Genomic DNA, 16,898 nt, shown 5'->3' on the forward strand with positions numbered 1-16,898 from the left:
TACACTTGCATGGCATCTAGCTTTAATCGTTGCAGCCTTATTTTCCTCTCCTGCATTAAATATTAGATCTACTGCCTTGTAATTTTACCCTAGTATGTTTGCAGTATTTTAGTATGCACACATTAACAGCGTGAAACTCTGGATGATAAAAGTTTTCTTAGTGATCGAAGGCAGTAAATGTGTCTTTGCACGTAATAATTTGGTGTTCAGTTTAGAACGCAGCTCTTATGCATCCGATATGTTGCTGAGCCGCGTCGCTATTGCCGTCGGTGTAACCGAACGAAATTGTATCACTAACCTGGACGCTGTGTTTCCTTTGAGGTCAAAGAGGACGACTATGAACTCTTCTACTAGAATGGGTTCGTCCAGTAGAAAATTCTCCGTCTCCTGATATTCTTTATCCGCTGCCGGAAATGCGGGGCTTGTATCTTAAGTCGGTTAGGGGCTTAGGTAGGTCCATAAGCTGTTCATCGGTTCCGTCAAATTTGTATCTGTCCATCCTTGATTTGCTCGATTGTGGCGTCGAATTTGGTGTTGGTGAGGTCTATGAGGTGGCGCAGGCTCCACCACGTGTTGGGATGGCTCATATTCTCCTCTAGCTCGCCGCATTTTTGATCCCATCTTTTGTCTTCTACTTTCAATGGCTAGCTCTCTATTTTTCTATTGTTTTCGGCTATTTTCTTCCTGAGATTCATATGGCGCTGTAACTTATTCTGGAGAGTTGTCTTTTGGTTCCACGTACTTCTAAGTTTGGTGTCCAATCGGAATATTCTTCTACCTTTCGGTGGCCTGTTTGAAGAGTTAGACAACGGTTAACGTCCATTCTAATATGTTTCCAGTTTCGCCTAAGTCTGCTGTTGGTCTGATGTCCGTGAATCACAGCGCCTGGGTCATACAAGATAACCTACGGCATGCTAAGGAACTTAGACGACAACTACATAGTTCGCCTTATAGCATATTTTAACAAAGTTTGAGAATCCAGGAAAGTGCTAAAACACTGGAGACACGACAACACAATTTTAATTCATAAGAAGGGCAAAATCCCGGGTATAGAAAATCTCAGGCCAATTTCACTCACCTCGTGTCTGGGCTAATTGGTATGTTTTTTTTTTGTTTTTGTTTTTGTTTTTTTTTTTTGGGGGGGGGGGGGGGGTCAACGTCCCAAAGCGACTCAGGCTATGAGAAACGCCGTAGTGGAGGACTCCGGACATTTCGACCACCTGGGGTTCTTTAACATGCAGTGACATCGCACAGCACACTTGCTTTTCGCCGCCATCTAAAAGCAGCCGCCGATGTCGGGATTCGCTCCCGCATACTTGGGAGCAATAGTCGAGCGCCGCAGCCACTGCGCCACCCCGGCGGGGCATTGTCTGGGCTAATTAATGGAGAAGGTAATTCATACGCGACTATACCTACATTCGCGGAAGAAAACAGCATCTGGCTACATGAGATGGTAGGTTACTGACCGCACCTTAGCGCTCAAGATAACATGCTAAGCCTCAAACACGAAATAATAGATAAACAAAAAACCAAAGATACGAGATCAATAATTGACATAGACTTAACCAAAGCGTTTGATAATGTCAGCCACTCGGCCATCCTTGACGGCCTATCAGATATTAGCGTAGGAAGGAGGGCCATTGAATACGTCAGATCATTTCTCAAAGAACAGCAACTCTACACATGCAGAGCCTCAGCTCGGAAGAGATTAAATTAAGAAACAGGGGCTCCACCCTACAAGGGGCCATATCTTATCCCCCTTCCAATTTAATCTAGTTACAAAATACCTCTCGCGCTAATTAGGAAGAATCGAAGGACTAAAAACGTGCGTCTACGCAGACGACGGCAGCGTTTGGTTCAAGGAGAGCAGCGATGCGTTTATCGAAGAAAGGCTCCAGCGGGCAGGCGACATTATAGACCTTCATACCAAAAGCAAAGGGCTGAGCTGCTTCCGGACGAACTAGGAACTACTAATCATCAGGCCTCGTACGAGGACAGCCAACGCATCTCCTCCCTGAATCTCGAAAGAATCGAACGGCAAACAAATTGCGCAAGTAGAGGAGATCCGAATTCTGGGCATGCTCATAAGGAAAACAGGAAACAACCCCACGACTATAGCTAAGCTAGGCGCGCACGCAAACCAGGTGGTAGGCATTATTAGAAGAATCGCCGTCAGAGGTAGAGGGCTAGAGGAGAAGAACAAGTTTAGGCTGGTCCTGGCCTTTATCTTGAGTCGAATCTGGTACTCAACCCCATTCTTAACATAACAAAGCAGACACAAACACGTTACACGCCATATAAGGAAATGCACGAAACGAGCACAGGAACTTCCAAGCTCGACCTCAACCGAGGCGCTAGAGGGAATGGAGGTGCTTAATATATGGGGGAGATAGCAGAAGCAACGAGAACGGCGAAACTCGAATGCCTAAGTCTAACTGAGACATGACAGCAGATTCTAAGCTGGATAGGACTACAAGGGAACAGAGGCACTAAATGCCAGACGTTCCACATTGAGCCTCAAATTAGGAAAGCCCTAACGATCATACCAGTGTCTAAGAACATGCACCCACAACACGATCAGGAAAGACGCAAGTACCGAGGCAAACACCCGAGACGGTTGCCTTCCCAGACGCCGCTTTTGACGATGACGAGAACTCCTGAGTGGTAGTCGACGAGTCCGGAGTAGAGCAACGCAAGGTATATATAAGCGGAGAAGAACGCCAGGGCAGCGGAGGAAGCGGCGATCGCTCTAGCATGCGTTATTACGGACGCGAAGGTGATCATCAGTGACAGCAAATCGGCAATTATTAATTTCTGCAAAGGCGAAATATCAAACTACGCGTTGAACATATTATAGAAAAGCCATATATGCAGAGGGATCACCCTAACCTGGGCCGCCGCTAACTCAAAAATACAGGAAACGAAGCGATCAGTGCCCATGAGCGAACGCTTATTATTCGGGAGGGACTTCGGCCTGAACCTAACTTTAAGGTCGAGATGCTCGTGACTTACAACGACGTCATCGAGCATTACAAGTTTGGACGGCAAAAATATTCACCCCCAGATAGGTTCCTCACGTCCACAAAAGGCAGTACTTGGCGCCGCTTGAAGCCAAGAAACACATGTCTCCCAGATGGAGATACCTCACGCAAACTGGAAATCCGAAGGACCAATTCTGCATATTCCGTAACGGTATAGAAACTCGAAAACATATCATCTGGGAGTGCAGCCACTCCTCGAGCTACTATTTATTCAAGGATGCAGAAGCATGGGAGACCGGGCTTCATAGCGAAGACCCGGCGACAGAGGCCAAATTGTTCATCTGGCAACCGAAGGATATTCAGGGAGTCTGATGTCACCCGAAGGGGCAGGAGTTATTTGACGAAGCGGTAAACCGCTTCGTCAAATAACTCCTGCCCCTTAGGGTGACATCAGGCTCCCTGAATGCCTGCGAGCGGTACTGGAACTCCGCTGTCACCTCGTTCGGACAATAAAGGTTTTCACCACCACCATCAAAACTCTGGAGAGTCACGAGCGAAATATAATTTCCCAGACTAAGAGAAAAAAGAGCCACGAGCTCTACGCTGCTTGTTCGTGGCTCTTCCTTCTCTTTTTCTGGAAAACGGTCTTAGACTCGTGAGAAAATAAGGATCGCTTTGGCCGCATCGCCGTTCTCACGGTTGTAACCGACAGAAAGAAAGCCATGAGCCACGAAAGGATCACGAGTTGAAGAGAATTTATCATAAGGAGAGAAAGGAATGCCAAGAGCTCTGCAACGCTGTCTCTTGGATTTTCTTCATCTCCTACCTCAGACTCTCTGTGGCTTGTGTGAATAATAGACTGCTTTGTAACTGCACATACATACATACATACATACATACATACATACATACATACATACATACATACATACATACATACATACATACATACATACATACATACATACATACATACATACATACATACATACATACATACATACATACATACATACATACATACATACATACATACATACATACATACATACATACATGCATGCATGCATGCATACGTACGTACGTACGTACGTACGTACATACATACATACATACATACATACATACATACATACATACATACATACATACATACATACATACATACATACATACATACATACATACATACATACATACATACATACATACATACATACATACATACATACATACATACATACATACATACATACATACATCAACGTGGTTATACCCACTGCAGGGCGAATGCCTCTCCAATATTTATCCAATTAACCCGCTTCTGTGCTAGCTGCATCCACTTGGCCGCTGCAAACTTGTTAACCTCATCCGCCCACCTAACTTTCTGCCGCCCCCTGCTACGCTTTCCTTCCCTTGGAATCCAGTTTGTTACCATAAGGGATCATCGCTTATCCTCTTTTCGCACTACGCGTCCTGCACAAGCCCATTTCTTCTTCTTGATTTCCACTAGAATGTCAGTAACTGGAGTTATTTCTCTCACCCAATCTGCTTGCTTCCTATCTTTTAATGTTAGCCCCACCATTTTTCGTTCCATAGCCCTCTGCGTTGTCCTCAACTTAAGCAGAACCCTCTTTGTTAGCCTCCACCTTTCAGCCCCATAGGTGAGTACATACATACAAGCATCTCTCATATTCTTTGCTTCAATGTATTGCTAAACTGCATAAATAGATATGCTCATTTTTCGCCTTAGGGAGCATCGTAATGATCCTTATATTTTTTTTTCAATTTTCGGGCTTCCGCAATTGAACCTAACAGCCGGTCATTAGTTATGCCTGCGATCTTCAGTACTCACACAAATATACCACTAAATTTCTGTTTGTTGTTCGCGTTCGTCTTTATGGTCCAGCGGATAACTTTACGCACGTCAACACTTCTGAATAGAGGTATATAAAGATAATTTCCAGTAAAGGCCTAGACAGTCAGAAAAAAAATATTTTAGAAAAATTTTAAAACAGTATAATTCTGACGAAGTCGTCATTCTTAATGAAATATAACAAAATAGGAATAGGTATAATGAACCTAATTGACATCTAAGGTTCAAATAACCGCTATTTCACCGGTGTGGCAGATAAGCTGGATGAACTTGGGGTTTAGTCAAAGTTGGGTTTCGCGCAGAAAAACAGAATAAGAAAGACGGAATGAAGAGGACGGAGCGCTGACATCCAAGATTGTTATCGGAATATTGAATGATTGAATAACTTTATTTAATTAGGGTATTCTTCAGCGCTGGCTGGTGTGAACATTTCTGTATTTAAAGCAGCTGTTCCAGTTAAAAAAAAAGGGAGCAGAAGAATTTACACAAGGACAATAAAAGGCCCCGATATCCCGTTAACCGAAGATATGAAAGCATAATTCCAGTTATAATGAGCCGCTATATGTTTCAATTCACTTTTGTGAGCGAAGTTAAGCGATTGCTAACACACAGGTTTCCAGATTGTAGTGTTGTCATTTTCCGTAACTTCTGTTTCTTGTGGCATCCGGCACCTGCACAACAGATCGGTGCTTTCAATCTCGGCAGTGCAACTGCCACATTTCGTTCTACTCAGTGATTTTATATCCGTATTTGTATTTAATGTCATTAGCGTGCTTCCTTAATCTTTCAATAAGGCACCATTCAGTCTGGACAATATACCGTTTACCTCCAGCCAGCGGTAGCGCGTAAACAACGCTCTCGAATATAGCTTGAAGCGCTTTGGTGACGCTTTGAACATGCTACGTTCATGTCTTTCGCTTTACTCCCCTGCGTATTCTGAAGTAATCTTCTGGTGCAAAGAGTGATTTCTGACGTCATCCCTCACAACGATGTAAGCGTATGCGAAATCCAGTTTCATCAGGCAGCCTGCTGCTGGTCTTTTGAGGAGGCCCTCGACAACTGATGCCAACAGGAGTGGCTGCTAACCTGCGCATGAAAGCGTTGCATCTCCGGAAAATTGCGTCCTATCGAATGCGGGCGGGAGTTGTTTAGAGTGTTGGAAAGGCATTGCTTCAGATGGCTTTTTTTAGTAGCGTACAGTGCATTCGGTAAGCATTCACAGATTATGACTAGCAGCTTACCGGTATCGCTCAAGAGGAAAGTATGCAACAGTTGCATCTTACCTGTACTCACCTATGGGGCTGAAACGTGGAGGATAACCAAGAGGGTTCTACTTAAGTTGAAGACAACTCAGAGGGCTATGGAACGAAAAATGGTAGGGACAACATTGAGATAGGAAGCATGCAGTGGGTCAGAGAAATAACTCAAGTTACTGATATTCTAATGGAAATTTAGAAGAAGAAATGGGCATGGGCAGGACATGTAGTGCGAAGAGAGGATAACCGATGGTCGCTTAGGGTAACAAACTGGATTCCAAGTTAAGGAAAGCGTAGCAGGGGCCGGCAGAAAGTTAGGTGTGCGGATGAGGTTAAGAAGTTCTCAGGGCTCAAGTGGATGCAGTTAGCACAGAACCGAATTAATTGGAGAAATATGGCAGAGGCCTTCGCCCTGCAGTGGGTATTGTCAGGCTGATGATGATAATGAGAGTGCGCCGAATTGTTAGGGTTCAAGAGTTTGTTGCTTTTGTGTTCGCAGGCCCAACAACCAAAACCCTAGATTCCGCCCTATTGCAAAAACCAGCGTCTCCGGTGCGAAACCAGTAAGATTTTCGCGCTGGTTTTGCACTGGATCTGCTGGGCACGCTGGAGGTCTGCGATATTCACTGGAGCAGTAACGGGAAGACACTGGCTGCACTGGTGCGATGGGAGAAAAACGCTGGGATTAGACTTTTGACGCTGGGTGTGTCGCTGGCATCCGCGATGCACTGGGAGAAGCGCAGTATGTGCGCTGGGGCCGCACTGGTCCCAGTGCCCCAGTATAGCCGGTGCGGCCTGCGGCGTCAGCCGGAGTAGCATCCCTCAGGGGCCAACAGGGCAACAGCGTACTTTCAATCGACCATCGGGGGGCATATGAAAAATATGGTTCAAGCAAGCGCTTTTTGCTGCGAAGTCGTTGCGCATTTGTAAGAAAACAAAGGCAGTATCTTTTTTCTAGAGTTTCCATGTTTCGATAGGTCGTTTCGAGCGTTTCGAGAACGACAACGATCGCCGCGCCTCGATCTCATGACAGACTGACGATTAACGCACTACTAAAGCTGGAATTGAATAATGTGGGCTACCATGCATAACCAACTTCACAGCTGATCTTAAGGGCACTCTAACACAATGATTACTGCCAAAATGTTCAATGCGGGCTCAATCGCAGGCGAGCGTAGCCTGCACCACGGCCCAGTATCAACAGCAGAAAGAAAAACTAAAGCGAGGAAGAGAGTAGTTTACCGAGCGATGGGTCCATGAGAGAAAAAGCAACAACATACAGCGCTTGTAATACATAATATTTGGCGTGTTTCTCAAGATTTTGCGCTCCTTCTTACTCGGCGTATCAAGCAGCCGAGCCCTCGGTCATCGCAATGCTTCCCGCAATGTTTACATACAAATAAGGTTTGGTTACACGCAATTAGTGTCAGCGCTGCGGCGCTTGCAGGTATTGAAGCATGGTCGCACGTTTTTCCTTGAAGGCTTCTACTAAAGCTTCGTGTTCAGCGAAAATTACACCCACGGTAGCAGAGCACCACCCAAGAGCCGGCTTTGGTAAATTTGCCAGCGATGTCAAACTCCACATGTTAAAATGATTCCAGTGCACAAAATAGCGCGCATAGGCACCCAGAACATTAGTTGCAAGTCGTGAGAGCAGACAGCAAAATAAAATGATCAAGAAGTTGCAATTGTTAGAGCGGTAGCAATGGCCTGTACACTGCGAAACATGAAGTCCCAACCTTATAAGTGCGGGTCATGACATAAAATGCAAAAATGTTTAAACTCAGTTCTCGGCGTGGCCGAGTGGTTAGCGTGCCGAGCTAGTGATTGGTATATACCTAGGGACTTAGTTCGAGGCCCGCTTGGTGCAGTAATTTTCTTCTTTTTTTTTTTACTTTTTTTTAGGTTTTTTTATGTACCTAACTTGTTTCGTTACTTTTTAATTTTTATCCCACGCCTTTTTTTTCCGGGCGAACAGTGCCGCCAGCACGGAACGTCCCGGTATGCCGCGTCCCAGTGCGCCCAGTGTCCAGCGTCATACTGGGACCATAATCAGGTATGGCGCTGGGGCGCTGGCTCCCAGTGGCACTGGTTTTTGCAATAGGGCGGAGCATGATAAAAGTGTCTTTCAGTAATTTATGCGTCAATTTTAAGGGTGCTATGCACTCTGAAAGGGTTTCTGGTTGCTTGCTCTAGCTAGCAGAAAGACAGTCCTTGTCACAGCCCAAAAAACAAGTTAAGTGCTTTTAAAAGAGTACTTTTGAAAATCTTTTCAAAGCATTGAAATCAGTCAAGCAGCATTCTGTCACTAGGAGCTACAACGACATGGTTGAAAAAATGCACTGTGCTAAAAAAGACGACTAAACGCTGAAAACACTTAAAAAACTAGAGAAGCTGTCTTTTTTTAGCGCAGTGCATGTTTTCAACCATGCCTATTAACTCGCCCAACTTTCTACCTTACTGCAGATAAAACGACGTCATTTGGACAAGGTGCTAAGCACAATCCAGTGCACACTCTTTGCTTAAATGAATTCTAGATAATTCCAATCGACGAGAGGTGTTTGGCTTGTAGTTAACTTCAGCGAAGCTAGTTAGCGCACTGCCTTGTTAACATCGCTACTTTCTGTGCAGCCTTTCGAGACTAAAATGCAAGTCTATAGTAATGCACCAAATCGCCTGCAAAAACATCCTCACAGAGGTTGTGGCGTCATATAGCCTACTCGCTTCGGCCAAATACGAGTTGCTGTGCGTGGCCAGGCAAAAATGGACAGCAGGAAACGAAGGATGGCATTTTAGTAAAGCGAAAGCGATGGCGTGGTGCGCTGTTTTGTGTTCACTGTTTACTTCCATCCGCAGCTATGCAAGGACCGATTGTGTCAACAGCCGCACGCTAGCATAAGACATTCAGTTATCCTTTGAAAGCAAAATATTTTTCTCAGTAACATTGATAAAGGTAGCGCTATCGTAATCCTTCCTTCAAATATAGGAGCGCTTTCTTCGCTGACGTTCTTCATAAAAAGCCGGTGCCTTGGTTTCCTGAACATTTTGCTTATGGTACGTTTTGTGCACAGCCCAAATACAACTTTGTTACATAGCGACGTTTCTAACATCATTTATGAATATAGAGACAACTTTCAGGTAAGCAGCGGGATTGGCCAGTTTGAACCAGATGACTCATAATGAGGACCAAAAAACAATTAATGAGCGCCGTGAACGACTGCTTTCAGGAGAGAGAGATGTTCGAAACATGGCCGAGCAGAACGACTCTGTGTTTTATTTTACACAAAATGTTTATTAAAATTTCATAAACTTTGAATTTCTTTTTTTTGCTTTGAGAGCGATAGGTCTATTCACCGATACAATGAGTGAATAGCGCAATTATAGATAACAAATTCTCAAACGAGTTCTGTGATTAACGTACAAGCTCTTGTTTTTTGCAGCTGCATGGGGTCACTCAAGAAATGCCCTGCGTAAACAACCGCCGTGTACCATTTCTTGCGGGAACAAACACGAACAATGAAGCGAAATATAAAAATTGAGACAGGTGGCGTCAGTTTCGAGGGTGATGTTTTCTCACCGGCGAATAACAGTTGGCGGCTCTGAGCACCTCCAGCCCATTCCTTCTTAGATAGCTTCTGTTTTCTATGTATTTGTTTGCTCATCGCATGTCCAACCCCGTGTGCTCAGCCTGCAGTTCCGTTAACCTAGGCCGGATCAAGATACGGTGCAAGTTGGCGCAAGAAATCTGTTCGCTGAGAAAACAGCTCAGAGCAGAAACAGAAATAGAAGTAGGTATTCAGTGCTGCCAACCTTAATTGCGCTGCAGCTTGAGACGACGGCTCATCATCGTTGGTGGCGTAGCAAGAAAATTGCAGGTGCAGCGCAGGTTTTCATGATAAGCAAATAAAACAAAATAAGAAGAAATTTGCTGAATACATGGATGGCGCATTTGCGAGTGCAAGCTTGGGGAAATATGATGCTTATTGTAAGAGTTTGCCGGGGTTTCATTCTCATTACAAAGACCTAACCCGGACTCTAGGAGGCGAACTGCACCCTTCGTGATTGCCCCGAGGAATCACCTGGCTAAGCGATAAGGCTGGTAATAGAAAATGCTAAACTCTGCTTTGCAGCCAGAAATTGCTGGTCATTTCCACTTGAGCAGCAATGGCAGAACACTATATTAGCCTGTTGTTCCCGCTCTGTAATGGTACTGACTACCCGTTTTTATCCTGATTACGTTGAGCTAAGGAAGAGTCCGTTTTATTGATTTTAAAGACGGGCTGTAGTGAATAACAAAGGGATTTCCTTTTTTGGTGCTGGCAGACGCAATACCTAATCATCATGTGTAGACAGCTGTACGAAAGCAAGTGTGTGCCATGGGCACGCGCAGATTCGGTACGGCTCAATTTGAACAACGAACAACGGCAGCGTGTTTAGTTGTCTGCTGTCTCGAGTCGAATAACAAAAAATAATAGCCCTCCTTGCAAGGCCAGAACGTGGTTATTGCATAAGCAGTGTAAGCCGGCGAAATATGCCATGCATATGCTTTAACAATCAATGCATTTGGAGAGCAACGACGGGAATACTCGTAGTTTCTCCTAGTACTTTGAAAATCGCACTGTACACAGCTTATTCACATGACGTCATTGCAGCTTTACTGGCAACCATGACACGCACAACGCAACAACGGCGAGGGGGAAAGAAAGAGAGAGAGAGGGCCCTACAATTAATCATGACATGGCGCCGGTGAAATCCGAGCTCTGTTTGGATGGCTTTGGAAACGGCGTCTCAAGGGTCCGACAAATAAACGGGGCACAGCAGGGAGGATGCCGATACATCGGCGCGGACGGGTCGGAACCCTTTTTTGCGTGATTTTAGTTCCTAACTACCCAACGTTACGGCGTCTTCCAAATAGGGGGTTGCCACAAGTGCCGCCCCCTGTTTGTACTAGCAGTATGTACTTGTCCGGCACCAGGCCGTCCTTTCCGTCAAAGTGCCCCTTCCACCAGTCGGCACACACCTGGCTGTAGAGCAGCAGCCTGTCACCTCTCCGGAAGGATAGTTCCCGCTCTGACTGGGCCAGAAAATCGTACTGGGCCGTCGCTTCCAGCACATCCGACCTTCCAAACAGGGAGATGTCAGGCTCACTCGACAGGGCATCTTCATCGGAGCTCTGGGCAGCTCCTGCAAATTCTGCAACCGGCTCCACGGGCAGCTCATCCGTGTCTTCAGGGGCCTCGGAACTGATGTACTTCTCGTAGACGAGCCCACTGTCGTTGAGGAAAATGTGCTCCTGATGCACAATGAGGCCCTTGACGAGCTCGTTGACCAGGTTCTGGTATAGGACCTGGTCCTTGTCCTTAGGAATAGGCACCAGGGTCGGCCCAAAGCAGATGGCCAGGTTGTAGGGGTCCTTCATATTCTCGTCACTGAATTCTGACAAATGGTTAAGAAAGGCAAAAAGGTATCGAAGCACCACAAACACAGTTCGCGGGAAGCTCTGGGCGACATCTCGTATTTTGGCGACAAACTCTTCCTTTGACTCGAGCTGGCTAATCTCCATTAGATGGTGAAAGTAGAAGATGGGAAGAGGGGCTCCCGGAGCTCCCGCAGGTACAGCTTGAGCACCCCGGCTACCGAGTTGATGTCACTTGCATCCGAAACATCTGCCAGGTGATCTTCCCCCCGTTCGAAGCAGTCCCGGAAGTGGTTGAGAGCCGGACACCCGGGATACGCCCTGGTGGTGTAGCCCGTAAAGGTTGATCACCCGCACGCAGCTCCGGATCACCAGCGGAACTTCCTGGTTTGTTGCCTCCAGGTATTCCTCGAGGCTTCCTTCAAATAACCGTGGCTGCCCGCCGTGTCTGGCAGCCAAGGCAGCCTGGAGACCAATGCGCTTCTTGCGTGCCACGGGTCGCGAGTGCGGGTGGGTCTGTGGCTTTACCTCGTCCCCATCCCGTTGCAGAGCCGCTCGGAGCAGTTCTGCCTTGGCTTCCAGGCGTGCCGCCACACTGCAGCCCAGGCTGCATCCTCGAAACTTCTCGAGGTAGAAATCCTCGGTCTCCTGCTTGTCGGCCCGCAATTTGAGGGCCAGCGTCTCTGGCTGGGGCGGAGGCCGAGCGGCAGGGCTCTCCTCAAACAGGAAACGGCAGTCCACCTCGCGGGCCGCCATCATGTCCAGCAGTGAGCTCTCGGCCGTCTCCAGGGTCTTCCACACCTCGTCGTTCTCAGTACAGAGCGAGGTAAGCCGCTTGTTCAGCTCACTCAGCCGCTGCTCCAGTTCCTCCTCCATGGGGTGCTCCACACTCGCCTGCTGAAGCTCTACGTCTGCCCGATGTGGCTGGAAGGTGAACCGGGGGGAACCATAAAGGCGGTGTGGTGCCCCTCGAGGAAGCGCTGCTTGTCAGTACGAGAGTCCAGTTCGGAGACGCGCTGGGCCAGGGCCTGGCAGCCCTGCTGCAGTGACTGCTGCAGGCACTCCTCGGTGTTGCAGCTTGTGCATAGTGCCCGAGACAGGAACATGTGGAAGCCAAAGTCCACGCAGTCAACCAAGTCGGAAAGATCCTCGGCAAAGTAATTGTGGATGGCGGCATTTGCGGCGCCCAGGGCGAGCAGGTACTCGTTGCGAGCCTTGAGACACTGCAGGCGCGTCTCCCGGTGCTTGGCGGCTTGCTTGGTGAGCTCCTTGGCCAAAACGCGAAAGCGTTTGCTGCGCTCCAGCTTCTCGCACGCTACTGCCGCCTCCAGCTGCCGCTTCTGGCCGGCCACCAGCCCCAGTTTGGCGTGCGCCTGCTCCTCCGAGGCGCAGTACACGTCTTTATGGCGGCCTGCAGCTCGTGCAAGACCTGCTTGAGCAGCTCCTCGTGCTGTTGTGTGCAAATGCCACGGCACTTGCGGTAGATGCGCTGCACATCCTCGAGCAGGTTGGCCAGCTGTGCCACCATGGTGGCGCCGTACACCTCAGCCAGGGCAGCATGGTCGCGGCTTTGGCGCCGCGCATTGGCCACCACCTGCTCCCAGCATGCTTGTGACGAGAAGACTGGCCAGAGTTCGCGTAGAGGCCGTTCGGCACAGTGGCGCTTGGCAATAGTGCGCGCCATCTTGTCCAGAGCACGCGAGTACTCCAGCTTCACCTCGGCCCTGCGGCAGAAGTAGTCCTGCATCTCGGACACCAGTGGCAACTGCGTCTCCAGCCGCACATCGAGGCATATCAGCTGCTCCCCGAGCTGCTGCCGAATATCTTTGACCTGCTGTTCGAAGAGGCCGAGCAGCTCGCGCTTGCCGGCCGACTTCTTGTAGTCGGCCGTCATGACGGTGCACGGTGTAAGAGTACTTTAGGTGAGTGAACGGCGCGGGCGAGCCGCTACGTAGAGACGGGGCCGCGAGATTCTGCTTGCGCGGAGCTTCAAAAGATGGCGCTCGCAACTATTGCCCTATTTCGCCCTTCGCGCCATTCGTGTTCTTTGTCTCCTGCGACTTGCTTTGATCAAGTTATTTTATGCGGCGGTGCTTGGTGAAGTGTTTTGTGCCCTTTTGTAATAGCGGCTACAAATCGTTCGAGGAGAAATACTCGCTTTTCAAACCGCCGGACGACGAAGCAAGGCTTGAAGCGTGGCGGCGAGCAATACCTCGCAAAGAATGTGTACTGCAAATAACCGACCGTGTTTGCGAAAGACATTTTGCTCCTCACTTCATCTTGAACACGTGGTCAGCGGAAACTGATGGCCGCGTGTTAATGTCCAGGAAGATAAGAGCTGGCCTCACAGAAGACGCTATTCCGACTATCTTCGTAGAGGCGCCGAGCTACCTCTCAAGCGGATCAAGAGTCCTCGCAAGACAGCGAAGCGACTGTCTAATCGTGCAGCTTCAGTCTCTCAAAGCAGCAGCAACGGCATCGGGTCAACTTTGCCCACCGACACAACTCTTCCTGCGGCAACCGCTCCTGATGAAAACGACGTTGCGTCATCCTGTGAGACTGTCACGGTTAGCTCACCATTTGAAACCCTCTTCAACAAAGCAGAAAGCATTTGCCTGCCTCAGCATTCGTGGGCAGTGCATCGCACCGATGCTGCAGGGGAAAAGGACATTGTTTTTATCGACGCACAGGTAACACACAGGAAAAGAGACGGTTCTTCAGAAAATTTCAATAGAAATACTTTGCATGTGAAAAGTGACCTGACAGTTCAGGCGTATGTCTTCGGCAGGCCTATGGATTGTGCTGCTGTTGGTATAAATTCGGTTGCCGCATCGTCATCTGAAATTGAAGTTATGATCCTAACTATTCATAGCCTCGGTCATCTGAAATTGAAGTTATGCTCCTAACTATTCATAGCCTATTGTGTGCCTGGGAGGCCCGAGTTTGAAGGACTTTCCGAGTGTGCATCCGGAGTGTGCATCCGTCGACTGCCACAAAAGATGCCTATTGCTGTCACCTGGAGGTGTCATAAGTCATCACTGCCGCGGTCTCGCCGACACTTTTAGGTTGCATGCCAACCGCCAAGCTGCAAGAGCGAAACAGGAGCGACCATTGAAGCGCACTAGGCTTTCCGTGCCGCCTTCCAACCAGGAGAAGCTCAAAGCTTTGCGCCATGCAAAATCAGCGTTGCAGCAGTCACGAGTGCGGCTTATGAAGCGCAACAAGCTCTTTATCAAGCATATACAGGACACCAGAACAGAGCTATAAAAATTGCAGGAAGAAGACGTCAGAAGTAAACTGCAATCCCTGAATATGCCACCAACGCCGAGGCTTTTGCTAGAGGAATGTATTTCAGCTGCCCGGAGCGCAACAATGAGAAACCGGCGATGCACAGATGACCTGATTCTGTTGTGCCTATTGCTGCACATACGCAGCCCTGCTTCGTACGCTTTTTTACGAAGCAAAAATATTTTGCCTCTGCCATCTGTTACTACTGTGAGGAAGTACATAAGCATGGTGGGCCTGAAATGTGGTTTTGACGATAACTTCTTTCTAGCCTTGAAGGTGAATATCTCTATGAAGGCTCCTTTCCAGCGCCGAGGAATGTTCATAATGGATGAAATTCATGTAAGAAACGAATTGGCTGTAAACTCGAAAACGATGACCTACGCCGGTCTCGTCGATCATGGGGAGAGCGACAACCAAAGCAATGAGCTTGCAGACCATGGCCTTGTTTTTGCATTTTCGCCTTTAGGTGAAAATTATTTACAGCCAGTTGATGTGTTTGCATCGAAGGGGTCAACAAAGGGAACGCTCCTTGCTCAGCTTATGATTCAGTGCATTGTGCATTTAGAGAAGACCGGTTTGTTGGTCGACAGAGTTGTGTGCGACGGCGCTTCTACGAACCGCGCAATGTGGAAGCAGCTCGGCATCAGTGGCGCGTCGGGACATGTCGTTAATTGCTTTGAACATTGCTTAATTGCTTTGTACGTTTAAAGAAAGGTGTATGTTTTTTCCGACGCACCTCACCTCTTTAAGTGCATTAGGAACCGTCTGCACGAGAAAAACGTTCTGAAGAAAGATGGCGAATTTATTACATGGTCGTGCTACGACGCTGTGTTTGTTGCCGACAGCAAGAGCACTGGAGCGCTTCGAGTCTGCCCCAAGCTCACTTAGAATCATGTAAACCCATCCAACATGCTGAAGATGAGAGTAAAGCTGGCCGCACAGCGTTTCAGTAAATCTGTTGCAAAGGAATAATGTTTTATGCTCTGAGAGATGCGCCAAGGCTGGCTAATGCGGAACCGACAGCGAAGTTCAAACTTTTTCTGAATGACCTGTTCGACGCTCTAAACCGCCGCTACCCTGGAGAAGGCATTCAACTAGGATGCAGAGATTTCACTACTCTCCAGACTGCATGTGAGTGGCTGGACTCATGGGAACAAGAGGTCAAAAACGGTGACATTCCAAAAGACCTTTTTCTGACCCAGTCGACTGCGATGGTTTGTGCGTTACGCTGAAATCTGTCCTACAACTTTCTAGATACCTTCTACATGACTGCAGTTTCAAGTATGTGCTGTCGGCCAAAATGAATCAGGATCCGTTAGAATGCTTCTTCGGTATCGCCAGACAAGCGGGAGGACAAAATGAACATCCGACCTTTCCCACATTCTTGCCGCTCTATCGCATGCTCAGCATGTATCTTTGCTAAAACCTCCACAGTTCGGAAACTGTGCAGCGTCCGAGAAGGGCCAGACTGCTGGTGTCACTCTGGCGGATTTGAGGGAGATATACAAAAGTTCGGATGAGCAGCGCCTGAACAAACTGCAGGAATTGAAGCAGAAGCTTGATGGGCTAATTGACGAAGGCAGCTGGGACTGTGCAGACGTTTTTGAGCTAGACGACTGCGATGCAGCGGTTTAAGACTGCATCGTTTACTACGTTACTGGCTTTGTCTCAAGAAAGCTTGCAAACGAGGCCTCTTGCACGGATTGTAAGCAGGCGCTTGAAGGAACAAAAGGGGTTGCAAATGTTCCTGAAGCCAAGCTGGTGAATCTCAAAACAAGGGGCAGGCTGACGCACCCTAACATGCATCTCTTTGACCTTTTCAAGTGCTTACGAGGAGAAGTTCGACAAATATGCGATTGACAGGCACGTATTCGATAAGACCATTGATGCTGTGCTGGAAAATTTCAAGTTCACATTTCCATGCAATCTTCATAAAGAAGACATGCTTGCGAAACTGCTACACTATTATCTGTGCCTACGCATCCGTCAGTATTGCAGGCAATTGAAGAGTGAGAACGACAATTAGAGCCAGGATTTGCAAAAATTGTCAAAGGTTGTATGAGCTCGTAGGTAGGGACGAG

At 47.8% G+C, this 16,898-nt stretch overlaps 1 pseudogene; it reads right to left on the reverse strand.

Annotated features, from left to right (window-relative positions):
• Window positions 1–10,998: 10,998 nt before the first annotated feature.
• On the reverse strand, window positions 10,999–13,423 carry LOC146194833 (SLIT-ROBO Rho GTPase-activating protein 3 pseudogene; annotated as a pseudogene).
• Between the last annotated feature and the right edge of the window lie 3,475 nt (window positions 13,424–16,898).

The sequence above is a fragment of the Amblyomma maculatum genome, chromosome 3 (genome assembly GCF_055883805.1).
Source record: "Amblyomma maculatum isolate TAMU_Amacu chromosome 3, ASM5588380v1, whole genome shotgun sequence".
Taxonomy (NCBI): Eukaryota; Metazoa; Arthropoda; class Arachnida; order Ixodida; family Ixodidae; genus Amblyomma; species Amblyomma maculatum.